Raw genomic sequence first — 20,103 nt, forward strand, 5'->3', positions numbered from 1 at the left:
TTTAAATGCAATCAAGGGCAGATCTTGTCTGTAATCAGAAGACATGGAGCAGGTCCCATGTACCTGTACCTCCTTCCAGGAGCAGAGATTTCAGATCACAATCACCTCGCAGTGCATCAGCCTGGTGGCATCATGGTCGCAGTGATGTCAGGATGGTCTCTGAGTTTCTTACTCCAGAAAACTTCCTCCCCAGGAGGAGCTGGTTCCTGTAATTACAAAGTGGAGCCATATCAGAGGAAAACTAATCAGCTTGCTGGATGCCAACAAATTAAATATTAATCTAACTATTGTGAACACAAAAGTGTTCATTTTCAGATATTTTCTGGCACAAGTGTCAAAATCCAGAGAGGAACTAAGGCTTTATTCATTTTCCATTATCAACTTAAATAAAAACACTCAGAAAAATGGGCAATGATGTGCAGAAACCACTCAGCACAGATAATTACAGAGTAAGTTTAGGCAGCTAATCACTTCTTGAATTTGCTTCATATTGAGATAACTCTGACTGGCTTGTTTCCCTGCCTTGTTAAATCAGACAGACTCTCAGCTTTGCCTGATGAGGATGGGGCTCTCAGAGTCAGCATCTTTAACCAACAATAGGGCTGTCTGGCAGGCAGGAACACTCAACCCCGCCAGCCAGCACCAGGATGGGAAACGCTCTCCCTGCATCAGGAGAGACAGAGGCAGCAGAAGCAATGGCTGGAGGTGGGGCAGGCAGTGGGCAGGGCAGGGACAGTGGAAGGAAGGCAGGGCAGAGCAGGTCAGCCGTGGCAGCAGAGGGACAGGGAGCCATAGGCAAGGACTCGTGAAAAAACGAGGAGTGGCTGCAGTGGCAGCAGCAGAAGGGAGGACAGGTGTGTGGAGATGCAGCCCTGCACGCCCCGTTCCTGCGGGACAGCAGCTCTGGCCTCCATGGCACCGACATCAAGGGGCTCTGGGGCTGCCCAGGAGCAGCCCCTGCACAGCACTCACCCACCATGCCCAAGGGCTTGGAGGGATCGACCCAACTCACACCAAGGGATTCTCCTTCAGGCAATCACTGTGGGCAAGAGGCAATTTTCTATAGCCCTTCCTCAGGCATGTCAGGCCCAGCCTCTCCAGCACTGCCGATCCACGAGTTTCCCACTCCTGTTTCAGCAGGGCCTGGGTGCCGCTGGCAGCCATGGCAGCCATGGCAGCGAGCAGGGCCGAGCTCCCGGGATGGGGCAGGTGCTGTGGGTGCCATCGCTGCAGACACAGCAGAAGGGATGCAGATCCAAGGCAGAACACACTTGGCTGCAGTCAGAGCAGTCTGCACTCAGCAGTGCCTCACCACTGCATTTACCTTGTCAAGAATGGAAAACACTCCCCTTTATAGTTCTAGTGGAACACCCTTATGCTCTCAGTCAGCCACTTACATGGGCTTTTTTATTGGAACTAAGGCAGAAATAATTTTTACAATGGCATTCATGTATATTCTCTCTTCTTCTTAATTATTAATTTTGCTGAAGTAAATAAAGGGTGGCTATGAATTCCATCAATCTTAACAAACATTGCACATTAAAGTACTGAGCTAAAGAAGCAGTATTCACCTTTGCTTTATTTAAAGGAATTAAATGATAAATACAATTCTCTGGATGCTCTTGTGCAGTTTGTTAGATTCGAAAGCTGCCAGCAATTATGCCTGATTTCGGAGCTGCTTCACTGTAACAGCCTAAAGGATAGGAGTGGACTGGAATAAATTGGAAGTTCAAAGAGCCTGCAGGCCCTTCAGCAAGACAGAGGCTTTCAGAGGTGGCAGCAGCTCTGTTAGTTAAGGCAGTGCTCACTGTTCTGCTTTGCAATGCTGGTGTCTCCCCTTCCTTCAGGGTCTGTGCAGCAGCCAAACCCTCCAGCCACGACTCCGAATCTGCTTCCGCAGGCTCTGCTCACACCACTGCTATTGCTGCTTTGGAGGGAATGCAGAAATTCTGTATTTACTTCCCTTAGCACAGTCTGTGTCCAGCCTTCCTTGGGTCATACCAACAGGCTTGTATCCTGTGGAATGCTGGGCTGCACTTTTTCCTATCCTTAAGATCCCCACTAGGTTGAAGGCACAGGGGAAGTGCCAGCCACTGGATTTTTCAGTGTGGTCCCCAAGACTGGCCTCACCACTGAAAATGCATCTCTCTAGAGACACATAAACTAAAGCAGTATCTGTTCCTGGGGGTTACACATCCCAAGGCAGCTCTCCCAGCTATTTATAAATGGTATTGCTAAACAGGTATTGCCAGCGTTTCTTCTTCCACTAAGGCTTCTTGCTCTGATCTCGGTTGACCCTGACAAACAGTAGTTTCCCTGAAACAGACATAGTCTCTTCTGTTTTCTGAATAATCAGCAATCTGTTGTTCATCTTGATTTAAGAGAGCCATGTTCTTTGGGTATGTACTGCTTAGGACCCCAGGGCCTCAGCACATGCTACTGACAGAAGCCAGTGAATTATTCCAGCTAAGCAACATAAACAACTCAGGCTTTTGCTGATATAAACCAAAAATGACTATCCTCTCATTCTGGAAGAAACTGTGGTACTAGAAAGCACAGGTTCGACAAGACAAGCTAAAACTTACACTCTTCAGACTCCAGTAGGCCTATGCCACATTAACTATTTACCAAGATGTTTTCATAAAGTAGTGTCTTTGTGCCTTTAATTTTCAATTCCCTTAATGCTAGGAGGATCTCTGCTGGCAACACATCAATTATTAATAGAGTTAAAACAATATTTGTTTTCCTCAAAACATATTTTTGAATGCTGTCCTCATACCAGTTAGGTTTTTCTGAAACTTTAATGAGGATCTCTGATTTCCTCCGGATTCAGGGCTGAGACACAGACTCAGCTGGGCCTTTGATTTGGCTGTGGGAGCACCGGTGGCACTGCATCCTCACACTGCTCATCCCACTGGGCTGGGGCACTGATCAGGCAAAACAGCTGTGAGGAGGCGGGAGAAACAGCAGCACGTCTGTAATTGGGAATTTCAGTTGCTGAGTTCAGAGGTTCTGCTGTTTTAGTGACTATTTTGCATTTTTTTTATTTCAGTAGCTGTCCCCAGGCTCAGCAGAGAGAGCCTGTGCTCCACTCTGCTTGGAATCCTTTTCTCCTAGCAAAGAAAACGCCAGTGCAGTTCCTTTAATCTACGAGAGCCATTTCAATTCAGCAAAAGGATACTTGAAATATCATGGGTTTAAGAATTTTATGCAATCTCAGCCACTTTTCTTTCTGTGAGGGAGCATATAAAAAATTAAAACCCCAAATACTGCTTCTTGCTTTTCTAGGCCCTTATTACAAATGTATTTTCACAAGGAGGAGTCAACGTAAGCCTAATATTGTGCAAGATCTCATAATTTTAATACAGTCTTCCCTTGATGTGGATTGATAATTGGAGCTGTGAAATCAATTCTTCCTCTACTTGAAACACCCAAATGAGTATGAAATGTGTTGCATTTGTTCCATGCACGTCTGCAGTTCTGCACTTTGCTTGGAGTGGAATGATCATTTTGATGTATTTTTTATAACAGAGCAATGTTTCCTCAGACTTTGATGTTTCACATACAGAGCTATTATAACCATTTGCCATTTAGGTGCATGATCTGTGGCTAATCTCCAAAGCTTTGACACATGCAATAATTATTACTATTGATGTCATTGCACCATATTTAAAATGTGAATGTCTTATTGTAAGCCTACAGCTAACAGAAGAGGAAGGCATCCAGTCCACACCAAGGCTGGAAATTCCCTGTTGGTAAACATGTGAAAGAGTGTAAGACAACACTGCACAGTGAGGCACTGACTGTGCTGTGGGCAAGGGCTCCGAGAGCAGGAGGGTGATGTGATGTGATGTGTATGCTGCTCTCTGCACTGAGTAAGGCTCTGGGAAATTGAGCACTTGGGTTACCAGATGCCGCATTCTGACAATCTGCTCTTGAAGCTTGACCCTGAATTCAGCCATATGGCATGTGTCAGGCAACTCCTGCATCTATCTAGGGCTCTGAGTCACTTTATCTGTGCCCTTTGCCACAGGCGTTCTGGAGCCCAGTATTCATTCATCCACGGTGTCCAGACCAGACTAAGCAAAACACCTGGAAGTATCTCAGAGCCTTTTTCTCCCTTGTTATGAAATCTGGGTCTGGATAGGTTGTTAACTGGGACATCGTCATGAATGTTTTTAGTAAGGCTTGCAAATATGTGGGTATATCAACACTTTCAGCTTGCTAAAATCTACTTTACAGTACATCTCTAATTACACCAAAGCAAACTGCATTAATGTATTTAGTTAACTGTTGATTTATGCTACAGGCAACCGTTTCTGGATAGTCAAATTAACAACTCTGAACATCTGACTAGTAGGAAAAAAGTTATGTTTCAATGGCACATGAATGTTAACAGTTAAAAAATTCCCAAAGCTTCTGTATCAGAATAAAATCAATATTTCCTTCAATCAGCTTAATGCTGTAACTGTGGAAAAACTTAATAGAAAATAACGACAGATAACAGACTGAGGTCTTCAGCCTAAAAAGTCACAAGTCTGAAGGCACTGGGAAAAGTCTGCATGGAGCATATAGGCCAAGATTAGTTTGATTCTGAGAGCAGAAAGGCTTACGCTCCTAAAATCAGCCTGTTCCCAGGGACACCTGGGAGCATCCTGCAGCACAGTCCAGCTTACACAGCAGCTGACACCGAGCTAACACTGTCACCCTCCCACTCCCTACAGAGACGGTCATGCTACCAACAAAGATGTGGCTCCTGCAAGCCGAGGGACCAGCCCACCTGGCCAGGGGCTGTCCTTGTGCTGCTGTGCAGTGAGACCATGGCATTCTCTGTGCTTCCATAAGATGCTCATTATAGGCCACCTCTCCCTTGCTCAGGCTCCACTGGTTGACCTGACACGTCACATCGGAGTAGAAATTTCACTAACTTTGTTACATACGGACAGTGTTTTACGTGGCAAGATCCAGAGACAGAGGACAAGGGTGATGAGCCGGAAAATGAACATGAGCAAAAGGCCAGGATCAGGGATCAAGGGCATGTGAGAGCATCAGCAGTTAGGGAAGAGACTGTTTGGGGCCACAAGCCAATTACACAGAGCAAAGACACTCACTGTCCACTTCCTGGACAGTTTTATTGTGCCTCCCAGCCTTACTGCAGCATTACAATCAGAGCCAGGGCCTTTACTGCTTCTGGGTCTTCAGAGCTGCAGTGGTTGTCCTGCCCATGTGGTCCTGACTTGCTCTGATGGCTGCAGAACTTCTCCTCCCTGGGGCCCTGGACAGCTGCTGGCAATTCAGGAGCTGAGCCCTGCTATGCAGATGGGCTGCCAAAACTGCTCCCAAAGACACTGGATGTAGTTGACTACCTGGAAGTAAATGTGAATCCATGCCAAGGAGTGAAAACAGAACTCTAACCAGGCCCTGTCCAAGGAAAACTTCTTCTCTGGCAGGCAGAAGTTCCTTTGTTTGCCTCCAAAGGCAGAACTCTGCACAGGTCCTGGAGACCCGAGCAGGCACCCTTGTGCTCCCAGTATCCATGACCCGCTTCTGAACTGCATTTAACATGATCACTGTACGTGCCCTTCCTTTTCTGTTCTGAAATCTACCAAACTAGAAAGACTGTCAGTGTCACAGCTGGTCCAGCTGTGCTGTACTGTCATCTCATCTTAGGGACACAAACCAGGGAAAGACAAATATAACTGATTTCAGGATGAACACTGTCTAATGTCTATGCCTGACAAACTGACAGCAGAGAAGACAGACTTGATGAGAGCTTGCTTAACAGATCACTTTATTACCTTTCCAGTTAACAGGGTTCTGGTGGCAAAATGTTCCAGCACCGGCTTCCCATGGGGTCACAGTCTCCTTTGGGCTCCAGCGTGAGCTCCACCCCGGGGCTGCAGGTGGATCTCTGCACTCCCTGGCCCTCCATGGGTTGCAGGGGCAGAGTTGCCTCACCATGGGCTTCACCACAGAATCCCAAGGGAATCTCTGCTCCTTGCCTGGAGTACTTCCTGCCCCTCTTTCTGCATTGCCCTGGGTGTCTGCAGAGCACTTCCTCCCACATATTCTCACTCTGCTCTTCTCTGCCTGCAATTCCCTCTGAGCAGTAACTTTTTTCTTTCTTAAATACGTTATCCCAGAGGCACTGGAGCCATAGTGCTGCGTGGCCTTGGCCAGCGACGGGCTCTTCTTGGAGCCACTGGCACTGGCTCAGCCGGACACGGGGGAAGCTTCTGGCAGCTTCTCACAGAAGCTGCCCCTGTAGCCACCCTCTGCTACCAAAACCTGGCCACACAAACCCACTACAATGGTGTGCAATTATGTTCTCTGGCATAACACTGGTAACACATTAACCCTGGCTGTACGTGCCTGACATTTCTGGTGTCAGTCCTGGCATTCTAACTCCCTATTCAAACTTAACCTCTGCAGGAAGTGCAAGAAACAAGGCTTGTTCAGCACCTGTGGCACTCCTGACTTAGTGCTGCCAAAGTCTCACTGTTTAAAGCACACAGCAGGAGGAACAAACGAACAAGCCTTGCCAAGACAGAAGCAGCTGAAATACCCATAAAGAAAATTCAATGTTGAAAATGCTCTGAAATTATTTTCCTTCTTTTCAGGCTTACATTGAATATAATTATTTTTATTACTAAACATTTAATTTAAGTGACTATAAAACTGAGAATAATGTTGATACTGTGTTACCTTCCCCAAGGTGGGCATCAAAGGCAGAAAGTTGTATATTTAACTCACGAGGCTACAGATGGGACGTAGGTACCCACATAGCTTCTGAAGTCCAAAATGGGACTCTGGAAATGATCCAGGTAACCCTGAAGTCTAAAGGAGAGAGGAGAAAAAAGATTTCAGCTGTTGCTGCCCTGGTCACTCTGTCAACAAATCGATGAAAGAGCTCAATATCTACCACGAGAGCTTCAAATGCTGCATCATTTCATCATCCTCAACAAGTTACTAGGCAGCTTCTCTGCCCTTGATTTCAGCTCCAAAGAAAAAGAAACTTCTTCCAAACACTTTGACAACACATTGGCAGAACAGGCTCTACACAAGATCAGCGTAACTCCTTATTTCCTGCCACCCTACAGAGATGGTGGAAAATCTACGGAGAAGTGACTGCACATCCTGGACAGCAACAACTACAGCCAGTGCTCAGCAGAGTCACAGAGAAAATGGAGAAGGATAAAATGCCATGCATGGAAAATTGCAGCTGCCTTTTCTTACTACCTGAGGTTTCTCATTTTGCTGTGCAATCACTATTACACATACAGTGACTCCTAGCACTGTTAGACTATGGCTTTCTGCAGCCAAACAGTGTACACATACACGTGGAGTGAAACTGCCTCTACCACCAGATATCCCACTGGATATATTTCTTCTGGAAATCCAGAGCAGAAAACAGCAATTCATTCCTGTAGAGCAGAAAAGTAGAGCTTGTGATAGAGCAGCAGTGAGACAGACCTTCATTCCCTTACTGCATCTGAGTGGTGCTTGTAAAACTGCCCCTATATCTCCAACAAACTTCTCATTTTTTCCAGAGAGGCCAGAAAACTCCTCAGGAGCAGGTTCACAACAGCTCTCCCCAGGCAGATAAGGAATGAGACACCAGCACTCTTTTTGCCTGCTCAGCCCTCCCTCCTTTCCTGTCCAGGATCTTTTTGGCCAATTAACTACATAGAAGAGAGCCACATTCTGGGCAACTTCAGGAATAAGGAGCAGTCCCAACTTCTTCCAGCAAAGTACCAGAATTGCTTATCATCTGGATACACAGAAGAAATACCTGTACAGTATATAAATCACCTGTCATCATCCTCCCCAAAAACTCATTATTATAATAGTCTAATCATTATAATATCCAGTGGCATTGCCCCTACTAACATTAATTCTGATTAGTTCACCTGGTATTAATTTGGATGTCAGAAGTATTTCCATGTGATTTTCCAGGCTTCTTGTATGCTTAAGACCATCCTGTTTTCTGCTTCGAGGAAAAAGCTGTTTATTCATCACCTCTAAGACAGTCAGGCTCTGAAGTCCCAGGATCCGAACCTAAAGAATCTCTTCCTTAGGTTTCCCAGTGTCTTCCTCTTTGTGAAAAACGTATTTCATGCCCCACCACCATGGAAGCTCCCTGGTGTCAGGGATCTGTGTTTTCATTTTGTCTTTTTGTGCACACTCAACATAGTTGAGTTCAGCATCAGCACTCAACAGGTGACAACAACCTGTTCACAACGCTGGAGCCACAAAGTCCATCTGCTATGTAGGCTCAGCCTTTTAAAGGGAGGGAGGCACTGAGGTTTCCTGCACCTGCTCTTGTGTGTCTGCACTCTCCTCTGGGCAGTGGCAGGTGCCCCAGCCCCAGGCACTGGGGTCAGCCTGCAGCAGGAGCACAACCGCTGCCGAGACGCAAATTCTCCTGTAGGAATACGAGTGGGGATTTCTCTACTCAGCCCAGGCATCTCAGCACAGAGCCAAATTTACTAGCAATTCCTTCAGCACTCTCAGATTTCCCTAGCTGTGCCTTAGCCGTGGCTGGAATGTAAAGCAGAGCTACGGGCGAGGAGCATCAGCTACCACATGCTGCCCTCCTCCGGAGCCAGCACAGCCTGCGCGGGGAGGGACGGGCTGCTGTGCACACACAGGGGCATCCACAGCCTCATTTCAGCAAAAAGCTTCTCATGAGCAAGGGCCTTTTGTATGGCACAAAACACATTCGTCTTCAGCTGAGGCTCAGGGAGCAAGAATCAGACTTTCCTCAGGAAAAAGAGGCACTCGGGAGATGCGAAGGGAGACGGGAGAGCAGGGGCAGCAGCTTCACCCACTGCGTGCACCTGGGGGAGCAAACAGCTGGCTGGAGATCAAGGGCAGCAAACCCAGACTCCCTGCTTCACATCCTAATGCAGTGGACAGGACATGCATGGGGACTCCCTGATGGCACACCCATCACAACCACACCACAGTTTGCTTTCAGCTCAATCACAGCCACAGACTCAAAACACTGGCACTGTCCTATTGAGACACAGAACTTTGTAGTTCAGGAAGCAAAGCATCCAGAGACAAAGCAGTTGGTCCACTCAGTGACAGAAATGTTTCCCAGAACCAAAAGCAGCTTGTCGAGTCACTGACTCCTGACGCAGGTGTGGAAAAGGCACAAGTATCAAGCAACAGGGAGACAGCAATGAAAATACAAGCATCAATGGATCATTGGAAGTGGGAACAAGAAGGATTTTAGCATTACATCAATATGGGGGAAAAAACAGAAAGCTGCTGAGAGAATTTCAACAAGTTATGTTTCATTAAAGAGCTAGAATTCAGCACAACAAGGCTGTATTTGAAAGGTCCTACTCCATTTGGAAAGGTCATGGTCTGTCAGCAATGCTGTTGAAATGAAGGGCCTTTAGCTTCTTCCCATGGCACAAGAGGAAAAAGTTAGACCCATCATATCCAAAGCAGCCACCTGGAGTCAAGCTGTGGCACATTTCAGAGACTGTGTTTGTAGTCCAATGATATTTAATTCTTTTGCTCTCATCTGCCACCCAGGGACATATTTGCATTTTGATTTAATTTATCACCAAAGTCTACTCTCATTCCAGACCACAGAAGCTGGTGAATGGTGTTTCTTTATTTTACATTCCAGAGGATCATTACACAGAAGTAAGATGTAGTTCCCTAGGAATTCAGAGGTTATTTAAAGTTCTTTTCCAATATGCAATTTGCCTTTTATTTATTTCAGCAGGAACCTTGATGTTGAGAGGCACCTCAACTTGTAACCACCACTGGCCTCTGAAGGTGGCCTGATGTTGGGGCAGGCAGGCAGCAACATTACAGATTAAAGTAGTAACTACTACAAAGAATACAACATTAAATAAAAGCAGAAGTAGCAAAAACAAGGAAGAAAGAGGAAAGAAACTGAAAAAATACACTGGTGCTTAGGCTAATCACAGAGCAGGAACTGGAGTGGGCTCCTGAGCCAGCACGTCCCAGCCAGACACCATTCACTGAGAATGGCTTTCCCCATGTGCTGGGGTCCTGAATGCAGCTGCCCACCTTCCTCACCCTCCAGTGATGCACGTAGTTTGGAAAATTCCTCAAACATTTTGCAGCCTAGCTGGGGGGGAAGTCTACTTAAACTGTATTTAGAAAATTACAAAATCACAGACAAAATATTTTTCTACAATTCTATCCAATTGTATAGAATATGAGTCAGAATGGGGTGGGTCTTTGGTGTTTAATACTTATAGATGGATTTCACTTCTACAATTTTTGCTTCAATTTTTTTAACTTTTAGCACCTACAACATCCTGACACAAGGCGTTTCACAGCTCCAGTATGCACAGTGTGAATAAGCATCTCCCTTTTATTTTTGCTTTAAATTTGACATATGTATTGCAATGTCCTTCCTTCCACCACTAGCTCCTTCATCAACAGTCATTCCTTTCTCATCCTTCCTATTCCACATCATTTTATACACATATGTTCCATCTACTTGTCTCTTTTCCAAGGCAAAGCTCTCCTCATAAAGAAGCCATTCCAGATCTTTTATCATCTTTGTCTGTCTTGGATAACACTTTCTAGTTCAATTCTCTGCTTTCTGAAATGAGGGCACAGCACTGCATAGAGTATTTGAGATGCACAACACAGGAAATTTAGGTAAGGACATAATCCTGTTACCTGTTTTATACCTTCTCTAAGAACTCCTAACACATTATTTACCTTTATGACTCAGTGTTTTGCCAGCTTTTCCATTCAAGTATTTATTTCAATTCCAGATCTCATTCATATTTGACAATCACCTCTGTATTCATGACTGTCCACACAAAACTAGGATTGTTCCTCCTGCTCATCACTTTCTAGTTCTCTATGCTGGATTACATCAGGTCAGTCAGTCACAGCACAGTTTGGAGAGGTGCCCCACTCCTCTCTGCAGAGGCAGCAGAAGGTCAGAGGTGCAACGAGGGGAGCTGAGCACTTGCATCCCACTTGTGACGGTGCTGCTCCTCTGAGTGCTGCCCCCGGGCACCAGCCTTCAGCTCTGCACTGGCAAGGGGCTCTTCAACTGTGTCCACTTATACCCCCTGATGTCCCTGCCACAGGGATTCCCAAAACCAGCTTCAAACGCAGGGACTCAGTTCCACACTGAGGACAGTGGCAAGGGCACAGAGACATCAGAGTGAAACAGCGAGTGACATGAGAGCCATTTGTCATAGAGTTTGTTTAGTTTCTCGAGTGAAGGTAACAGCAGAATATAGGATTCATCACTTTAAATTCTATATAGTAACAAACTAGCAAGTGCATTTAAAAACCCAAATACACTTCACACCCAGTAATGGATCCTGTTAAAGTGTAACCTCCTACTTGGATTCATCAAAGGCAGACTCTATCAGTTTTTAGGTTTGTATTAAATTTGTTTTTTCCATCTGTTGAAAGTGGCTCTTTGTGATTTCACAGGGCATTACACTTTATGTGTCTCATTTGCTGCACCCAAAGGAATTTCATTCTGCTACATTAAAAAATACCTTGCTACAATGGCTAAGCTTTTAACTTTCCTGAACACACTGTTCCATGTCTCTTTCCAACCCAGCAGTTACCTTCTTTGAATGTATAATTTATACATACATACATAAAAAATAGAGTAATTCATGTCATATTGCCTTCATCACAACGAGGATTCTGTCTCTGTCCCTTTGTGCCAAATCCACAGTCACCAACCCAGCTTCTGCCACCTGTGTCTGAAAGGGACACGACTGATCCCTGAAGCACACTCGGATCTGTAGCTTTTGCTTTCCTCTGCAGTACACACAGGCAGAGAAATGGGAAACTACACAGCAACCCTTTTGCTGGGAATGTCCCACGATGCACTCTGCACACAGACAGTGCCTTCACTTGTGAGAGGCTCACTGTTTCATTTTATGGTACTGTACAGGCCATTCCAGCTGGGTGTTCCCATGCCAAGGCATAACTACTTCTTAGCAGAGGATCACCCAAATCGTATCTCCACAACTACTTTCTACTACAACTGCCATCACAAAACTCACTTCCAAAGGTATCTTCTATCCTTAAAAGCCATGGCAACCAAACATCTGCAACTTTGCCTCAGTAGTAAGCCTGGTCTCCAATTTGTCCCAAGGTCTCATTGTCCCCAGGTCCCTGCACGCTTGCCCTTCCTGTTATTTAAACTATTCTGCATCAGCTCGGTTCTTGCTGCAATTAGGTATGTATTCTGAAGGATCTTGCAACAAACTGAGTCTGGGAAAGGTTCAGTATACTGCTGAATCTAAGCTTCCTCCTGGGTCTTTCCCAGCAGCACTGCTGCTTCACAAAGCTGTTAACAGGAACTGTTGCTCGCTTGGCAGGTAACTCGAACCTGCTGTGCAACACACACTGGCAAAAATACCTGCTCTAGGTGAACCTGCTTTAGCAGGGGATTGAACGAGATGATCTGCAGAGGCCCCTTCCAGCCTCAGCCATCCTGGGATTCCATGAAACACAGAGAGTCTACATCCTGCACCACCTTTCCAGAGCAGCAGCGTTGTCCACAGTTCCCAAACACAATCTGTGTGTAAAGCATGTCTAGGTGGCTTGTTGGGAAATGCAGCCCACTCCCACAGTGATGGGTATTGCATTCACTTTAAAATCATTACACAGAGAGGTTCCAGGGCAGCGGAAGCCGCACAGCATGTTCATGGACTGTTGCAACATGAAGGGATGCAGAGTGCACGCTGCTTCCCCTATCCTTACTGCAATGGCCCAGAAAATTCTCTTACCCAGGAGCTCCAGCCTGCGAGAACTGGAGACCTGCTCACAAACAACAGAAGGATGTTTGTTCTCAGAATGTGGATGAAAATACGCCCATTTCTATTAATTCTCCTCACCATGGCAAGTCACTATTCCTTTCCAGAGCACAGTGGGAGTGTGGCCTGATGCTGCAGGATGCCAAGACCTCCCACCCTGGCCAAACTCTCTGCATGCTCTGTGAGAGGAGCTTTGCAACCACTGGCAGCAGGCAAGGTGGGTATGCAGATGCTGAAGAAAAGTCAAACCCAAAATTCTGCTCTATGTTAAGTGCAAAATCCTGGAACAGCAGCACAATAGAGGTTTCTGCTGCAGCAGTAAGTGCACACCTGCCACCCACCTGCATGGGAAAGCAAAACCCCTCTCCAGTTCAAGGAGGGCAGAGACCAAAGCTCCTAAGAGCCCCTGATTCGTGCTGGGCACACACGGAGCAAAAGAGTGCAGCTTCTGATTTTCTGCCACAATCCAAGCAGGGACACCAAGCTACACAGCACAGAGAGGCACTGGGCATCACAGGCAACACTGAGACATCTGAGAGTGATGTGTTCCTTGCCCGCATTTTCTTACAAACTCCCATATTACAGTGATGCACAGAACCAGAGAATATAATTGCTGCAGTGATTACTTGCAGCCATTACATTAAGCTTTAAAATGCTCCTTTCAAATTGAACAATGCTTTTTCAAAGTCAACAGCTGGCTCACAGCTTGAAAGCAACAGTTAAGATAAATTAAATAAAAAGGGTAATAAAATCATAGACTAAAATTAATTTTTGAAGCACATGCAAACTCCAACAGAGACTTTAAAATATCTTTGAAAAACATCCACAGGAAAAAAAAAGGCAAGACAACCAACAATTATGCTGTGCTCATTAATAAGAATGTGATGTATGAACACAAATAACTGTGTACACTTCTAAATATACTTCAAACAGAGCACAAAACAAATCTATTCAGTATTTATAGCCCTAGTTCAGGGGATAAATCAAAGAGAAGTTTCAAATGAGATTTTTAAATCTTGGAAGGAAGAACAAAATGTTTATACACACACACACATATATATAATCTTCCTCTTAAGGTATGTACATGTGCATGAAGTGTGGTTAATGAAAATGACACATCCCTACCCTTAGGCTAAAAGCAGATTTGATGTGTGCTCGAGATCAGTACAATGCCAGGAGCCTGCATCAGTTCTTGAAATGCACTACTGGAACAACAGGCAAGGCTCACATTTCCAGAGAGGACAGCATCAGCTAAATGCCAAGAGATTCTTCTCTGGCCTGGCTCTGTGTTTGCCATTGGGACAACACTGCTCACAATTTCAATGGCCCCTGCCTGGCTGACAATGAAGTGACAAAGCTACACATCCATCCAGAAGAGGCAGAGAAACAGAAAGGACACGTGCCCTGGCTTCCTTCCACAGTCCTGTCAGGAAGCTTTCTACCTGCAGCAGTGTTCCAAACAGGCCAAGTATAACCCAGCTGTCTCTGAGCCTCAGACCTTCAGGCTGCCAAAGAGCTGTTCAGCATTTTACATCCTATGGCACTCAAATAAGAAAATGATGCAAGAATCAGGTACACATATTCCTCCTTCTTGATCACAGCTAGGCTTTTTGCCACGTGAGAAAGGCAGTTTTTTATCAATGCTCATCAGCAAGAAGAAATATCCCTAATCATTTTTCCTTGCAAATCTTTCCAATAGGCAGATAGATCTGATGTCACAGTTTCACAGCACATGTGTATGAGACAGGTATATTGAAGCAGACAGATATATTCTCCAGTGACACGGCATTTCCCTTCCTTCCTTCCTGCCTCCCTCCCTCTCTGTTTGTCCCTTGCAAGCACAACAGGACCATGACACAAAGCAGAGATCAGTCAGCCACTTGCTCTAGGAATCCCCAAGACTATGCACTATGAATGTTGCTCTCCTAGATTCTTAAGTACTTTAGACTGTAAGTAACTTAGGCTTGTGAGTTACGGTTATGCTACAGTAAATTCTATAAGAATCTTTTGTTAAATTGCTTAACTTGAGCTATCAGTCGTCTTGTTATTAAGTTAAAGTGCTGTTAAAACTTTAGGCCTAAATTGCGAGTCAAGTCCAGGCTCAGTTTAGCAAGGGGGTCCACTCTGAACCTTGTGACTCAGCAGGAGGGTCTTCCTTATTCCTTTTTATCCTTATCCTTTCCTACCCTTACCCTTTTTTCCCCACCCACCCCACTCCAGCTTCCACATAGATCATTTGTGGGTTCACCCTGGTTTTAGACTGATTGATTTTAGATTTTAGTTTGCTTTTTCTGTGTGCTTTAACCAGGTAGGAGAGGTAACCTTGCCTACAAATTTTGTTGTGCTTTCACTATTATATTAAACATGCTTTTGCTGATACCTTTGCCAGTGGATTCTTTAAGCAACCTTAAAACACTCAGTTGTGACAGTTGCAAAGATTTTGTGTTTCCTTTAATGCTGAAGGAGCTGTCTGAAAATGTTTGCAAATACGAAGGAGATTCAAGCTGATAAAAGCAAAAACAAAAAGGAAAAAACTGTATTTTTAAAATAGGCTTACATAATTTCCATCCTGTAAAGGTAACTAAAGGCTACATGTAAGCAACACTGACTGTCTCAGTTGCACCTCAGCGCTGACATGTATGTCCCAGATGGATGTTACCTGTTTTTGGAAAATAGGCACTTCCCAGTGATATCTGAAAGAACAGGGTGTGCTGATGTAACTTGCTCCAGAAACAACACTGTGTGTCCCATAACCACTGCAATGAGATGAATCCCAAAGTGCCATGCAAAATGTCACCTTATCTCACTTAAAGTTATTTCACTTAGTAATATCAGAGAAATTACAACAATATGCTGTTGTACATGACAGAACTATCTGTGAGACCTGGCAGCTGCCACTTTTGGCCCGAGCAGATGGCAGTGATAAAAACACAATGCAGGGAACAGGTTGTTAAAGTCATACCCGTCATTACACAATTACACTCAGCTCCAAGATACCATCAAAAGGCACGGCTGTGTCACTCTCAAGCAGGAAGATCTTGCTTATCTGAGGAAAATTATGTATAACAATTAATTCTGTATGTATTATTAATCAGATTCATTCATCTGCTGTTCAGAGGAGCAGAAAAAGCAGCCAGGAAAGATATCCAAAGTCTTTAAAGTGTTATGTGTTTGTACTTCTGTTCCTGCAGAAGGGGAGACAACCATTCATTCCCTGTAAAGGAAAATCAGAGCCCTCCATGGCTTTCTTAGCAGTCATCAATTTACATTCCCATTTAAGGGCCAGAAGGCATGTTAGCTCCCATTTTCACTTATTTTCCTTTTTTTTTTGTGGGGGAGGAGGCGGGGAGCGAAGGGGTAGGGGAGATATTATGTGAGTATATTGCTCATGGAAGGTACCTGCCAACCACTCCTGGAAGCAGAAACAGCCCAAGGCACAGGTGGCAGGGCAGCAGCAGTACCAGCCTGTCCCCACTTCATCCCGGCCCCTGGCCATTGCCAACACTGACAGGCACTTCCCTGCTGCTGCCATGGCCAGTGAAGGCATATGCCAGGCATTCAGAAGGCCCAGGAAACAAGCAAACACACCACCTCTCCTGTTCTAGAATCACAGAATGGTTCAGCTTGCAAGGGACCACAAGTGAGTCCTCTGGTCCAACCTCCCTACTCAAGCAAAGTCATCCTAAAGCACATGGCACAAGATTGTGTCCAGACAGTTCCGGAATATCTCACAGCCTCTCTGTGCAGCCTGTTCAGTGTGTGGTCACTGTGCAGCAAAGAAGTTCTTCCTCATGTTCAGGTGAGACTTCCTGTGCATCAGTTTGTGCCCATTGCCTCTTGTCCTATTGCTGGGCACCACTGAGAAGAGCCTGGCATTATATTCTTGGCATCCTCTCGTTAGGGAGGGTGTTAATTCCAAAGTGCCAGCCTGACAAAAGGGACATGGCTTTCTGAGGAGCTGAGTAGCAGCCTGGAGCCCTGAGGAGAGAGAATACCTTCGGTTTTACTGTTGTGCTCCTCCAGTGACTGTTCAAGAGTCAGTGTAAGAACAGACCTCAAGTGCAGCAGAGAGGACGTGGTCCCAGCACACCTGGGATGTGAGACAAAGTGGTCCAACAGCAGCTTCCTCACACTCAGATCCCTTTTTGCCAGCTCTGATGGTCTGTCAGAGAGGGCACTGAGAAGTCCCCAGAGAGTTGCCGTGTCTGTGCATTGCTGACACCAGCTGAGCAAGCAGAGACACTGGAGCCAGACCCAGGGTACTCTGGATTGCTGGACATGATGTGGCACTGGAGATGGTTTCATCTTCCATAAAAACTCCAGACAAGGCCACCCATCTGACACAATTTTGCCCATCAGCAGTGTAAGCAATTTACACATCCTGACTTGGGTTTATATATTGGGGCATCTGTTTAGTTTTTATTACTTCTGGTCTCAGCTCTCACACTCCTTCACAGATCAAATAACTGCTTTCCCTATTTGCTAATTCCAACAGCTGGTTATCACTCACCAGACTCCTGCTATACTCGCCTGGGGAAGAATCATAAATAAATGTGTACAAGCAAGCAGATGCTGTCATTTTAAAAACTGATTCACCTAGTAAAAATGTCCTACTGTGGGCTCAAGTGGTGAATCACTGAGCATGGATCCTGATGTCATTTTAATAAAATCCAAAAACCAATCACAGGACTTTGTTCATTAACTCGAAATAGTAAAGGAGAAAAGAGTGCTATAGAGGAGAATATTGCTACAAAATAAAAATTCAATTCTGAATAGGCCAAACAGCTATTCTTTCAAATTAAGATAAAGGAGAGATAAGACATAGAGCTTTTTTCATATATATATTTGCCATAACTAATCACTTTTCCACCAGTGGCAGACATGGTAACATCAACTGTGGGTCCTGGAATCTATGACTGTAAACAGAAGAGAGAAATACAGATGGTTTATCAGACTTTATTATCTCCCTTAATTGTGTGCCTGTTTGTTTGGGGGTTTTTTAAATAGATAATTTCTTTTTGAAGGTCAGCACTAGGAAAAAGTGAGCTGCCTGGAGCTTATTTAAAAAATACACAGAATATAAAAGAGGAAAAAAGTGCTCTGCTGACTATAACCTGGGAAACTGTAGAGAAAATCTTGATAGCAACTTTTCTTCTGTGTTTTAGAAGGGATTTCTTTCTGCAAGGTAAGGCAGTTTGGCTTCCACAATCTTTAAAAAGTTACTTGTGATGAAAACATCACAAGCTTCAGTGATGGTGCCATAACCCACGAACTCTTTTATGTCACAGGTGACAATAATCTTTGTTCCTTGGCAGAAGGAATTAAATTCTCTCTTGTTGACTTAAAATGGAAATGTCTAGCACTGAAATCATCCACTTTGTTGGCCAGACACCTGACACAAAATATCTGCAGCAGTTTACAGGCATTTCAAAACCAGCATGTATTACTGCAAGGTGAACTGCTCTGAAAGCAAAACTTCACGATTCAGCATTTGCAAATCTGTTGGGTTTTTCCCCAATAAAGATAATTTCAACCAAGTTGTTAAGATGCAGCATGATATTATGAGCTTTTAGAGGATTTTCCTCCAAGACTAAAGGCCAAACACACCACAAGACTCAATACACACCTTAAGACCAGTCTTCATTAGCCCAGCAGATAAACAGCCCTTTCAAGACTATTGATGCTGTATCAGCATTCAAACCATTGTACCAAAATCTGACTGACTAGAAATAATTGTCTTTTAATGTATACTCAAAGAGGAACACTGAGCCTTCCTGGACATCCAAAAACTAAAATCTATTCCCAAGTGGTTCTTCACCTACAGTAAAACTGATAAAGCTCAACATGGCCTCAATGCCTCACTGCTGTGCCAGAGATTACGGGTTCAGAACTTGGTGTTATTTTAAATACCAGAAAGAAAACGCTAATCTTCAAAGTGCAGTTTGTGAAAATATTACTAATATTTAAACTAGGAAAACTATTATTTAATGAGAATTGTATTAACCAACTTAAATATAAACAAAAGTTAACATAAATGGCAATAAAAACTGGACAGTCCATAAGCACGAGATTAGCAACACTTGGTAGCATTGTAAGTTATAAATACTGAACACAAGGTCTAGCCAGTTATACACCTTCTCCTCCAGCAGCATATATTAACATTAGGCAGTCAAGGAGGAGAAAATTCTCAATGAAGGTGCTGAAATCACACTGTCACAGGAGGAATTTAAGGTGCCAAGAGAAAGGCAGTCAGAAGACAGGGAATAGATGGGCCAGCCTGACAAGCAATGCCAAGTCTGCAGTGTGGGAGCAGAAGTAACCCGTGGGGGGGGCAGCTGGGGCGTGGGGGGGGGCAGCTGGGGCAAGGGGGGGGCAGCTGGGGCATGGGGGGGCAGCTGGGGCATGGGGGGGGCAGCTGGGGCATGGGGGGGCAGCTGGGGCGAGGGGGGGCAGCTGGGGCAAGGGGGGGGCAGCTGGGGCGAGGGGGGATCAGCAGAGGCGTGGGGGGGCAGCTGGGGCAAGGGGGGGGCAGCTGGGGTGAGGGGGGATCAGCAGAGGCGTGGGGGGGCAGCTGGGGCAAGGGGGGGGCAGCTGGGGTGAGGGGGGATCAGCAGAGGCGTGGGGGGGACAGGTGGGGCGGGGGGGGGCAGCAGAGGCATGGGGGGGGCAGCTGGGGCGAGGGGGGGGGCAGCAGAGGTTTGGGGGGGGCAGCTGGGGCGAGGGGGGGGCAGCAGAGGTTTGGGGGGGCAGCTGGGGCGAGGGGGGGGCAGCAGAGGCGAGGGGGGGCAGCTGGGGCGAGGGGGGATCAGCAGAGGTTTGGGGGGGCAGCTGGGGCGAGGGGGGGATCAGCAGAGGTTTGGGGGGGGCAGCTGGGGCGAGGGGGGGGCAGCAGAGGTTTGGGGGGGCAGCTGGGGCGAGGGGGGGGCAGCAGAGGCGAGGGGGGGCAGCTGGGGCGAGGGGGGATCAGCAGAGGTTTGGGGGGGCAGCTGGGGCGAGGGGGGGGCAGCAGAGGTTTGGGGGGGGCAGCTGGGGCGAGGGGGGGGCAGCAGAGGTTTGGGGGGGCAGCTGGGGCGAGGGGGGGGCAGCAGAGGCGAGGGGGGGCAGCAGAGGTTTGGGGGGGCAGCTGGGGCGAGGGGGGGGCAGCAGAGGTTTGGGGGGGCAGCTGGGGCGAGGGGGGGGCAGCAGAGGTTTGGGGGGGGCAGCTGGGGCGAGGGGGGGGCAGCAGAGGTTTGGGGGGGGCAGCTGGGGCGAGGGGGGGGCAGCAGAGGTTTGGGGGGGGCAGCTGGGGCGAGGGGGGATCAGC

The 20,103-nt window shown here is 46.3% G+C and overlaps 1 long non-coding RNA gene across 3 annotated transcripts in view; it reads right to left on the minus strand.

Moving 5' to 3' along the window:
* Positions 1-20,103, minus strand: part of LOC139679249 (uncharacterized) — a 121,027-nt gene that overhangs the window by 98,971 nt on the left and 1,953 nt on the right. For 2 of the 3 annotated variants that reach the window (XR_011699168.1, XR_011699167.1), the window contains exon 2: positions 64-206. This is a non-coding gene — a long non-coding RNA (uncharacterized lncRNA). Of the gene's footprint in view, positions 1-63; positions 207-6,753; positions 6,837-20,103 lie in introns of those variants that run through there. The other variant, XR_011699166.1, reaches the window with a different exon arrangement.

The sequence above is a fragment of the Pithys albifrons genome, chromosome 16 (genome assembly GCF_047495875.1).
Source record: "Pithys albifrons albifrons isolate INPA30051 chromosome 16, PitAlb_v1, whole genome shotgun sequence".
NCBI lineage: Eukaryota > Metazoa > Chordata > Aves > Passeriformes > Thamnophilidae > Pithys > Pithys albifrons.